At 41.3% G+C, this 10,250-nt stretch overlaps 1 protein-coding gene across 4 annotated transcripts in view; it reads right to left on the bottom strand.

Annotated features, from left to right (window-relative positions):
* Nucleotides 1-10,250, bottom strand: part of PAFAH2 (platelet activating factor acetylhydrolase 2) — a 35,913-nt gene that overhangs the window by 9,513 nt on the left and 16,150 nt on the right. For 3 of the 4 annotated variants that reach the window (XR_015796157.1, XR_015796158.1, XR_015796159.1), the window contains exon 11: nt 649-2,109. The gene's annotated coding sequence lies outside the window, so the exon portion shown is untranslated. Of the gene's footprint in view, nt 1-648; nt 2,110-8,239; nt 10,191-10,250 lie in introns of those variants that run through there. The other variant, XR_015796156.1, reaches the window with a different exon arrangement.

The following is a 10,250-nucleotide window of genomic DNA, read 5'->3' as shown; positions in this document are numbered from 1 at the left end:
TGAAATTCTAACTCTATATCTATCTATATCTGTCTGTCTCTCCTTAATGGCATTGGTACTACATTTGTGCTAGTACCTTAAATCTTACAGTAGTTATTCTTACAATATGCAGGTTAAATTTTTGGCATAATGGGAGGGTTTTAATTTTAACATTGAATGTAAATTTTGCTGGAGAATGACAGGTAATAAAGGACTACTACCAAATAAAACCATCAGACAAACAAACCAGTACTGGGGTTCATACAATATGCTAAGCCAAAATCAAACATGTGTGACATGTGAATTTAGCATCAGATACATAGGATGTAGCTGAGTTGCAATTCAGGATACCATAAATGATTGCAAAAACTCACATGACTGCAAGATAGCAGCAAACAGAGCATTCAAACTCTTTGATGCCAACTATATTTTTGCAGCCCATATGTCATATGTCTCATTTATGTATTCTGAGTGGGTGGAGGAAGTAAACAGGTGCTACTAAGTTCATTGCTGCTGCCCAGCTCTGTTGCCAGGAACTTTCACTACCGGCACTCTGTTCAGGGTCTTCTCAAACCTGGATGTGAAAATTAACTTAACCTCAACAATAACAAGAATTACATTCAGCCAAGATGAGAAAACTCTGGTCTTCCAGGTGTTAATAAACTATACCTTCCAGCATCCTTCCATTGGCCCAGCTGGATAGAGTTTTTGGAAATGTCGTTCAGCAATATTTGAAGAGCCACCAGTTCCCCACTAGTGAGTAAGCTACACATCTTCTGTTAAATCCTTTTCGCCAAGCTGATTCTTGAGGAATTGGAAGCTGGCCGTGCCACAATTGACCCCTGTGCAGTTGGGATGAGTAGATTCAGATCTCAAGGCAAGGTTGAGCCTATATATCATTCTCTTGACTTTTGCAATACACCACAGTGAAGACATTGTCCTTCCTTTTGCCCAAGGGAGTACATCAAGTTTATCATCTTACCAAGACAGATGGTTGTCAGCTATCAAACTAATGGTGTGTATAGTCTCCAGTGTATGACAAAAGGAAAAAGGGCATCTTTCTAGACTGGGAACTTGCTTGATTTTAATCTTGCAACTGGCAATTGTATAAATTATTTCTGATCCATCTTTTAATGGTCCAACTCCAGCTATTAGTGGGGATGGTTGGTGGTGTGCGATGACCGTAGAGAAGGCAGCCAGCAACCCTCTCTGGAATTCACGTCACAGTTCTATTTAAGATATCAATTAGCAGAGGAAAGAAGACATTTAAAAGCTCTTTCTTATCTTTAGAGAACACATGTCCCCCTCCAAAGCCACTTTAACTTCAAAGGCTTCAACAGGATCCCAACACAACTATCTTTTCCAAGTGAAGAGAGCAACATGCAGATCTCATTATAAACTAAATCTAGGTAGATTTAATTAGGACCACCCTTATGGAATTAAAAAAGCACTTACTTCTCAGCAGGGGCATCTGCAGGGAGTCCAAAAAGTCAAAATGGCAGCTATGATCAACCCTCTCCCTTTTTTATATGGGTCCCACATGTAACAATTAAAAAGGAGGCAGGGCTTTCATTGCAAAGCTATAGCCACCATCTTGGACTTTTTTAGCACCCCCACTGGACACCGACTTCTGAGTAGACCCATAAGCCCTCAAGATTGCTTGTATTGAGGGGGAGACACACACACACACCCTCACATCTTCAGGACTGTAACTGGAGCAACTCTTGGATCTCAAAATTTGCCAGGTCCCTTATTTTCAAAGGATTCTGCCACATTTCATAATTTCTCACTGTGTGCTCCAAGGAACAGTAAGAACATATGCATGTGGTACTAACATCTAATTTATTTTTTTAATTTTTCCAAAGTCAAATCATTGAATAGGCTAAAAGCCTATGATTTTTTATGGTGGGATCTAGTTTTTTCCCTTAAAATGTCAAGTTAAGACAGGGGAGTCTGTGAGGGAGGGTATAAAAGGAGTGAAGGCTGCAGCCACAGCTGTGCAATTGAAGTCACCATCTTGACTTTTTTGACTCCCTTCCCCCACCAGATGTTCCTGGTTAAGGATCTCCTCCTGGGGCCTGTGGATTTCCCAATCCAGTACAGTACCAGCAATTTATGAAGTTGCTGTTTCTGAAGAAAAAATGAATAAAATATGGGATTAGTACATTCCTTGATGAATAAAATAACATTAAAAGGTTTTAGTCCACCATTCAGGTTTCCATAAAAATCAATAAAATAACATGTTCTTACAGCTTTCTGAAATAAGGCTGGTCAGATTTAGGCTTCCTTATCTTTGCAAGCCAGTTTCTGACTGCCAGAACTTTGCCTCTTCTACACAACTATGAAAAGTTTAGATTTGTCCAAACCCATGTGCTCCAAACATGTCGGACTACAATTCCCATCACCCCCAACAACCATGGCCAATGGAGAATGCCAGGCTGGGAAAGGTGCCACTGTAAATACATCCTTTGCCAGGGTTCAGTACTGCCAGACTATACCACAAACATCCAACCGTGGGTCCGGTGCCAGTTTCCTGGTTCTCATCCGCTTTCACTCTTTCTATCTTCTCAGTGTGGAGCTTTCTCTGTGCTCTTTGCCCGGTTCTCTCCCGGGGACCCAGAGGGAAAGGGAAAGTGCATCTCATTAGATGTAGGTTTGCCCACTAAAGTGCTCCAAGAGTGAGGAAAATGGTGCATTTCTGTTCTGCAGTGGATTTATGTATGCATTTATTTTGTATCATCATACACTGCCTTTCTAAGCAAACTGTTTTCAGCATTCACAAGTATCACAGCTAAATTAGCGCTATGAAGACCCACTGAAATTATAACCACAGAATTGGAAGGGACCATTTTGGGTCACTGGGTGCCTCCTTCTGTTCAATACAAGAATCCAGATGAAAGTATCGCAGGCCGGAAGCTGTCTAGCTTCCCCGTGGACCCATCCAATGAAGGAACCCTATTCTCTCCGCAGGTGATTGATTCCACTGTTGAACTGTTCTGCTAGGAATTGGATTTTCATTCAGCTGGAATCCACCTTAATGGGAGTGAAATTAATTGTTAGACCTCGTGGTTTTTATCATTTGCTATGATCTTTTAATCAGTTGCTTAGTCTGCTCCCTCTCGCTCATTCCAAAAGTGGTAAGTTAAATATAATTGGATGATATGGATTCTACAGTACATGTTTTTAGAACTACTACTACTAATAGAAAATAAATAATACAAGCCTGGAACGATACCCCTTATTCAATGACCTGAAGATTTTACTTCTATTTCCATAAGCATTTTACAGTAGGGAGTCCCAACCAGAGGCCTATATCTCATATGTATTTGGACTACCATATACTAATGTATGTGTTTAATTTCTCATGTTTTCCTATTGTTCAGTAAACTGCATTAAATATTAATAATTTAATTCTGTCCTGTGGCATGATATAAGACTAGCTTTTATTAGTACAAGAGATTGGCACCTGTGTGCTTTTTTTCCCTTTTTGAGAGTTAAATAATGTAAAATGAACCATTTTACATTTATGGTGCATTTTCCCCAGTACCCCTTTAAAAGAACAATCTGTGTTTTGCATTAACTTCAAAGGAAAACTGTATTTAAATCCTAAATATGGAGCAATTGCTTGAAATAAGGGACAAGTGGCAAGTCTAGCACAAGAGTAGATAACATAGTGTCCACCCGATGCTTTGGACCCAATTCTTTCACTAGCAATACTGGATGGGGCTGATGGAAGTTGATTAAAATATCAGATTGCCTAACCTTGGCAAGTAAATGAGCAATGGGGGTGGGTGGCCAGGAAAAGATGGGCTAATTCAAGAAGAGACGCGCTGGGGGCATCTTGCCCATATGAACTCCAAAATCTGGCAAGGAACCCAGTTAGACTCCTCATTTGCATCTGATTCTCTAAGAACCCTGAAGAGCAATGTTTCTCAAACTTGGCAATTTCAAGACACATGGACTTCAACTCCCAGAATTCCCCAGCTAGCATGCTAGCTATTTAAAGGAGTTTCAAGGTGTTTAAAAAAAGAGTTTGCTGTCCAAGCACAATATTGCAATTGAAGACTATATCAGTTGCCTTCAGTCAACACTAAGAAACCTTAACTAAACATCGATATAAGTAGGAATTAGCCCACATATGGACCAAGATCCAAAATAACATGACCATACACATCAAAGGGAAGGTCAGAAACAGAAAATGGCAACTGCAACACTGTGATTGAAGCCCTGCCTCTTCTTAACCTCTGTTGCTTGCAAAAATTCTATGCTTAACCATATACATACATACATACATACATAATCATCATCATCATCATTATTATTTGCTTGAGGCTACAGAATGAAAAGCCAGTTTGCTAAACATTCATGATTTTTAGTAGGTCATCTTTGTATGAGTAATCTGACACTCTCACCGGGGCAGTTTCATCATTTGAGATAGCAAAGAAATCTCAGAGAGAGAGAGAGATGATGATAGATAGATAGATAGATAGATAGATAGATAGATAGATAGATAGATAGATAGATAGATAGATAGATAATAGATAGATAATAGATAGAAATAGCTAGATAACTAGATAGATGATAGCCAGCAAAAAATAAGATTGGTGAGCAGAAGCAGAATGGTAGAAGAACCTGGAGCTTCTATTTGTGAAATGACAGATGGTGGAACTAATGGAACATAAAGATTACATATGTAGCCATGGAATATGCTCTAAGTGTTCCTAATTCATCTTCTGGCTTTGAAGCAGGAGACTCTTCTCTAATTAACCCCCCCCCCCAGATGATTTCACATAAGCCAATGCAATCAATGAACATCAGTGCTACTGCTATTTAAATCCAACCATCACCATACCATGATAGATTAACACACATTGCACAGTTATTTAAATTTACATCGTATTTATAAGCTGCCCCAATCAACCAGGACAATGGGTTGTGAATATTATTGCCTGTATATGCAGTGAAAACCATAATATAAAGTTCAAACAAAAATAAAAATTATATATACAAGCAGCAATAGGACAAACTAGAGTCAGAATGGCTGCTGCAGTAACATCATCAGATAACATGGGCAATAGAAACAGTATCTGGTTCTGGAAGCTTACATTTTAGGACTTGGTTTCTCATTTGTTTAAATGTGGTTTCTTCAGTAAACCACAATGGACTGGGTTCACACAACCTGCTGTGCTACAAACCATGTTTCACAACTCATAATGTCCAGGTTCAGAGCAACCCAAGCTCATGCTGTCAAAATTCAGGAAAAAAAAGGGCACCTTTGGGTAGCACAATTTTTGCATTTTTTTTAAAGAGGTGCATTCAGCCTCTGAGCTGAATGCACCTATTTTAACTTTCAAAAATTCAATCCTCTCCTTACCTCCACCCAAATAAATAAATACAAATGAAGAAGAATCCCAACATTTCAGCAGTAGTCAAGGAATGGGGACATCACTGCCTCATCACCACGCCTCCTCCATTCCTTGGAGGCTGGATTTTTCAAAAAGGAAAGTCCCCTGACTGAAAGAAGTTGTTCCAGATGTTGGGTGTTCTTCCTTTGGCCTCTGGCTACCGCAGCACCTCTCACCCCCAGGGGATGATGGTGCCGTTAAAGACCCAGGAAGCCTGCCTCTGAAAGGGAGGCAGATGTTCAAGACAGGACGGTGCCTTTGCTGGCAGCTGTCTTTGTCTCCCTCAAGAAGGATGTTTCTCTCAACAGAAACAGTCTGTTTTGGGTGTTCAAGTGCGCTCATGCAGCTGCTCTCCGCGCAAAGCCTTTCCCAGAAAACAACAGGATGCTGTATGCAAAGAAGCCCTGAAACCCTGTTTGAGAATGATTGCACGGAATGGCAAGAATTAAGAAGCATTGAAGGAGCCACAGCATTTACATTTTGCAAAGGCAGCTCCAGGAGTAGCTATGTCATCTCCTTTCGCTGGCCAAAGGCACCTTTCTTCCTCCATCTTCCTGTTATGTAACCATGTTGCTTCCTCTGAAGCATGTCTTTCTCTAGCGCGTGACAGCCCTGAGGATAGATGGGGCGAGACAAGCATATTCCCTGAACAATTGTGTGGCTGTCAGAACAAATCCCCAGCAATGCAAAGGCGGGCTGGAAATGAGACTTGATTTCCACACCAGGCATCCTCTTGCGACTCGACTTCCTTTTATTCAGAAGCTCCATTGCCAGAATTGTTTCCAACTAAAATGTCTCCTGTGCATTTAATCTTGCCTTTCTACTGTTCCTGCTCAGAATCTGCAGCCAGTGGTCTATTCACAACCATTCCAGTTCTGGAGATCTTCCATAAAGGTTCTTAGAAAACTTCACCACTAGCAAACACACTTCAGTCTGAGGAAGAGCCATCTACCTTACCAAATGTTTAGGCTGATACTTGGTTGTTGGGCAATATAACTGTTAGATCTTCCTCATACTGGGCCACATTCTAGAACAGGTTCTTAAGTGCTCCACAACCTCTTTCCAACAATATGCTGGGGCATAATGTTGTTTGCTTGGCTTCAGTGTAGTGTGATGTGTGAATCCAGCCACTCTAAGCCATGGTTTACAGCTTAGTGTGTTATATTTACCTGGCAAATTATGGTTTATTCCATTAACCATAGTTAAACAAGCCAAACCTTAGTGCAACATGTGCAACAATTCAATCAATGAGCAGCAAGACAACCATGTATTATTCACTAGGAAACACAGACTTAACATCCATGCTCTCTTCTTGTAGATAGATAGATAGATAGATAGATAGATAGATAGATAGATAGATAGATAGATAGATAGATAATGAAAACAGGGTAGACATAGTATATCTTGATTTCAGCAAAGGACTCAGCAGATTCTCCTATAATATTCCTGCTGACAAGCTGGTAAAATGAGTGTGGGACAATATTGCTATTAGGTGGATCCATACTTCATTCAATGTTAGCTTGCACAGATGACATATTGTTGAAATATCTGCACTGGCAACTTATTTGTTCCTAAGGCAAGTTAATGTATTTTACCCTGTGTCCCTGCATATAGGGACACAAGAAAGAATAGAGTATTTAGATGTTGGTAAGCAAGGATGGTATTGAAGGAATACCATAGGAGACAGAAGATAAGAAGACAGTGTCATTCCTTCAAGGCTAACCAAATCTGGAATCCAGAACATACAAGCTAATACTACTTTTATTATAAGGTTACAGTACCAGAATCTTGGAAGTCTGAATGCACTCCCCTCCCCCTTCCTGTTCATGAGAACTAGGGAGGGTCATGTCCGAGGTGCTTTCCCAAATTATATTTCTTCCCTGAACTCAAAAGCACTTTTTTGCCCATGGACGAAAGTCCTGCACAGACTAACATCTTATGAGGCCATAACATGATCTAAATTCTAAAAAAAATCCTGTAAGATTCTCCAAAAAGATTATCAGGACCTTTTGAATGGAGGGAGCACCTTCTCAAGCCCAGGGCACCAAATAAAATGGCCCAGCCTAAGCCATTGCCCAAAAACTCAGCAGCAACCAAAGCTGGGCCTTTTGTTCAGTCTGAGCCCCTGGGGGTTCTGTAGGCAATCTTGAAAGCTAAACATTTTGCATGGAAGCAGAACCACAGGGAAGGAAGCAATGTTGTCTTTGCTCTGCCTTGGAGATCACAGCTGGCAGTTGAGTTCTAGACAAGCTTAAATGTCTAAAGAATGTACAAAGGAAGTCCATGTAAAATGTCCTGCAGTGGAGATTATCAGCACAAGCTTCAGTTTCATTAATTTAGGTTGTTTTCTTCCAGAAATGGATGTACACCCACCTGCTCACATGGAATCCAGAAACATACCCAAACTGCGTATCTGACTTTTTTCGGCAAGGTGGCCCAGGCCGAATCAGTTTTCCAGAATGAACACTCCTCCCAGCAAACAGCAGTCTTGCTTATTCTAATTCCTTCTGCAACAGAAAGTAATCTAGCAGGTTCAAACATTGTGTCAAGCCACAATATGGTTTGGTTTAATGTGCACGAGCCCAGTAATTCTGGTTTGCAAGCCAGTTTATGGCTTAGCATTGTGTGTGAACTCAGCTAATTAAGAGTTGACTCGAAATCTATATTTAACTTGTGTGTGAGGATGTGTGAGCCCAGAATGGATGAACTGGTGGCCTCAAAAATAACCACTTAATCCAGTTTGATTTATTCTGCCAGGGCTGAATAGCCTGCATACTGTCTTGTCCCAGCCCGTGGGTGTAATATGTGGTTGAAACAGCTGAGGCAGCCCAGCCAAAGCCTTTAAGTCAGAGAACAGTGTTTCATTTTCATTTATTTATTTTAGAAATGTATAAGGTTGCTCAACTCTACAATGACTCTGGGCAGTGTACAGTAAAACAATCATACATAAACCTGAACCCACCCCCAACACCAGAAGAAAAATAACCATTAAAAGACATCAAACACACAGAAGCTGCCACCACCTCTAACCCAAAGCCTGGAGAACGTGCCAGGTTTTCAGAGGTTTTTCGAACACGGCCAAAGTAGGGGACAGATGTATCTTGGGGAGAAGGTGTTCCACAGCCAGGTGCTATGATGGAGAAGACATCCTTCCTAGGTCCCACCAGAAGACACTGCTTAACGGATGACCTTGAGCATGACTACTTTGCCCAATTACACAGGCTGGACAGAAGCCATGGAAGACTGATGGTCCTTTAGATAACCAGGCTCAATTGCATGAAGGGTTTTATTGATAACAACCAGCACTTTGAATTGCACGTGGAAGAGTTACACGTATGCTGGGTTTGCTTGCCTGTGCTTCCTAAGCTAGCCTGTTCTTCTGAAGAACATCAGGCCGTGCTCTGCTGTGTGTCAGTGGCTGGGCTGGCTGTGGAAAGTCTGAATCTGTTCAGCAGGGGCCAGCCAGGGTTGTACAAGATCATAGACAGCAGAGCAGATTGTGCCTTCCTGCTCTTTTCTTATCCCCAAGGATTGCCCACAGAGGCCCACAGCAATTATCGTTAAGCTGCAGCCATCACACCAGCTGTGACTGCACCCAAACAGATCCTGATGGATTCCCATTGCTGGAGGAAGTGCTTTCTCCTTCATTCTATTTATTTCTTCATTTGTCAAATTTGGACACCGCCCATCTCATGAAGAATGCTTAGAATTCCAATATTCTTGGCCAAGAATGGGTTGGGATACAGCCAAGACCTCAAGGGGGTTCTTCTGAGGTGATGAACTTGGAATAGGCAGCCATAACCCTTGGCGAAGTATCGTTTTTAATTTTGTTTCTTCCATTTTCATATGGTGGAATCAACTGTGCAGCTGCATTCAAATTTTATAAAAAACACTGATCTAAAAAAGGTTTAACAAGTAGCCTGCTTGGGTGAGCGTGGGATGGATAAAGTGGGATGTAAACCATCCAACCTACCAAGTACCAAAACTTAATTGCAGTTGTAATAGTAGATTACACTGAAGGGGCTGAGGATTTGCCAAGTAGCAAGCTCAGTGAACTTAATGAGACAAACCTGTACATAGATGAGTATAAGATTGTGGAGTAGGTCATCATGTAGTGGCTGGTCTGCTCTTTCTCTGCCCACCGATTCATGCACACAAAGCAATTTCTTTGTTTACATTTTGAACTGGTAATTATTGTTCCTGTATTTTATTTTATAGTAAAAAAAAAAATCAAAATGACTCCCCTTTTTTTTATGAATGTATGAAGGCTTTACAGTGCTATGGATGCAGTTCCAAAAAGGGTCTTCAAAACCCATGACAGACAGAAGCACAGCTCCAGTCTCAACCTTTTAAACTAACCGTGTCTTTTGTTAGGATCCCCCAGCAGCTGTGCAGGGCAGCTGCACGATCTCAGGAAAAGACATGGCTGCTTTAAAAAACTGCAGAGAGGTGCTATGCTTGTGCTCCCGTGGTGGGGGAACCACAATGCAGACATTTTTCAGTAGACTCAGAAGGATTATGAATGATGTGCCATGTTTCCAGTTCAGTTGTAAAATTCTGGCAACCATGACAATTTGCCCCAGAGACTTTGCCCTGAAAAGCACAGGCACAAAATTCCTTAGCACCAGAGGTCTTTCTCTTCCTGCCACAGGCATAAAGGCTTGCGATTCACAAAACGCCTGCCACAGTAAACCTGGTCTATCAGAAAGCTTGCACTTATCAGAAGACAGATTGAAGTTTTGACACTCAGGCGTCCAAATGTTTACGCTCTTGCTTCATGTACATTCTGTACCAGGGTTTCTCAACCTCAGCAACTTTAAGATGTGTGGACTTCAACTCCCAGAATTCCCCAGCCAGAATACTGGC

The sequence above is a fragment of the Python bivittatus genome, unplaced genomic scaffold, assembly GCF_059951505.1.
Source record: "Python bivittatus isolate LINGU-HERP-01145 unplaced genomic scaffold, Pbiv_v1 ctg000250_np1212, whole genome shotgun sequence".
In the NCBI taxonomy this organism is placed as follows: domain Eukaryota; kingdom Metazoa; phylum Chordata; class Lepidosauria; order Squamata; family Pythonidae; genus Python; species Python bivittatus.
The sequence above is the reverse complement of the archived record's forward strand: the minus strand, read 5'-3'. Positions and strand labels throughout refer to the sequence as shown.